Source organism: Cebus imitator, unplaced genomic scaffold (assembly GCF_001604975.1).
Source record: "Cebus imitator isolate Cc_AM_T3 unplaced genomic scaffold, Cebus_imitator-1.0 Scaffold18, whole genome shotgun sequence".
In the NCBI taxonomy this organism is placed as follows: domain Eukaryota; kingdom Metazoa; phylum Chordata; class Mammalia; order Primates; family Cebidae; genus Cebus; species Cebus imitator.
In genome coordinates this window covers 7,427,924-7,429,639 of record NW_016107333.1, presented here as the reverse complement: position 1 = coordinate 7,429,639, position 1,716 = coordinate 7,427,924, and the positions used below count along the sequence as shown (strand labels likewise).

The window sequence follows — 1,716 nt, the reverse complement described above, 5'->3', positions numbered from 1 at the left end:
TGTAAGTTTCAATAAGTTCCCTAGGTGATTCTGATGCACATCAGAGTTTGACAATCACAGTCGCTATAGGCTCTGGTGGGCGAGGTGTTAAAAGAAAAAAGCCTGGAGGTGTGCAAAATTGGGATTTAGCAGGATTTACCACCGCAGCTGGCTCTTCAAGCCGAAGGAGGGCTGGTCGGCTAGCGTGCAATGCCTCCTGGGGCTTGTAGTCCAGATCACTCACGCGCTCAAGCGCCTGCGCATTGGCCGCTAACTCGCTCTAGTAGCTGTGGTCGGGGCTGGAGACCGGCTGCCATCTTAGTCTAGGGACTGAGGAGACGCCGCCGCCCCGAGTCCCGGTAAACACCCGTGGGCGAACTCGGGGCAGTTCTCAGGAGAGGGAGGGAGTCCGGATGAGAATGTTCGGCGAGAAGTAGGGCAGAGGAGTGGGACTCGCGGGTCGGGACGCCAGAGCCACGGTTGCGCCTTCTCTCAGAGCCGGTGTCGGGGGCGCGGGGAGCTCAGGCTACTGGCCCGGGTCGGGCGGTGGGGGTGGGTTGGCCGGACGTTCGGAGGGATCAGTGCCTGGCGCAGGCTCTCGGAGGCCCTCGCCTTGCGGGCTCCAAGTTGTGAAAGGGCTAGGCCACGACGGGCGTGGGCACTGTCCGGTCCCTCGCCCCTCAGCCCTTCCTGGGGCCGCTCTCCGGCGGCTCGGCCTACGAGTGGGGCCCGGCCGCCGCGGGCGACGTGGCCCTGTGAGGGGCGGCGACCGGGTCCCCCGCCACCCGGCTGGCCTTCCCGAGACTTTTCCAAGCCCCCGGTCGGCTAGGAGGGCCCAGCACAGCGGCCGCCTCCGCTTCTCTCTCCCACTCCCCTCCTCCTTCCATTGTCCCCCCGGCGTGGTGGTCCTGGCCCCGGCGCTCTCCCCGACGCCCGCCACCGCCGTGGCGGCGCCGACTTTTGCAGACGTGGAGCTGTCACTGCTCTTCCTCTGGAGAGTGCCCTTTGCTTTAGCAGAGAGAAGAAAAAAGTAGCCATTGAATGTCTTCTAAGGGCCAAAGCATAATGACATGACTTTCAAGTGGGGAACTCAAGTTTTCCCAGACTTAGTTCCCGGCCGCGACTTAAAAGAGAATCTGCGCAGGATTTGTGCTCCCGAAGTAGACGTTGGGCCTAAAGTTAGACATATAACCAGCTGAACTTGTAAAGGGCCAGAAATTCACGATCCCCAACAACAACGAAACCTTGTTTTCTTGGTTGTATTCGTATCCTAATCTTGCTACATTTTCTGCCATTCTTCCACAGCTGCAGTATACTTGTTTTGGAGTGGGGGGTGGGGAAGTGTGGGATTTTGCCCTGACAATTGGTAAGACACTGGAACCAACCATCTATCATTGGACTTAGGTGGGTTCTCCCGCATCGATTCCTAATATAATTCGATCTTCAGGAAGTATGTAAAGGCAGTGTATTTCCATTCTCAAAATCAGCTAAGGAATGGCTTATCAGTTGAGGTGAAGTTCTCATGACAGGTCTGGAGAGAGCCTGCTGTGTATTTACAGATTCATTTAAGCTACAGTTTATTTTTAAGATTAAGAAATAGAATGGGCGCGGTGGCTCACACTTGTAATCCCAGCACTTTGGGAGGCCAAGGGGTGGTGGTGGGGGATCACTTGAGCCCAGGAGATCAGCCTGGCAACATAGTGAAACCCTGTCTCTACAAAAAATAGAAAGATCAGC

At 56.7% G+C, this 1,716-nt stretch overlaps 1 protein-coding gene across 1 annotated transcript in view; it reads left to right on the top strand.

Annotated features, from left to right (window-relative positions):
- The first annotated feature begins 223 nt into the window (after positions 1-223).
- Positions 224-1,716, top strand: part of ITCH (itchy E3 ubiquitin protein ligase) — a 144,997-nt gene continuing 143,504 nt past the window's right edge. The window contains exon 1 of the mRNA XM_017511319.2: positions 224-338. The gene's annotated coding sequence lies outside the window, so the exon portion shown is untranslated. The remainder of the gene's footprint in view (positions 339-1,716) is intronic.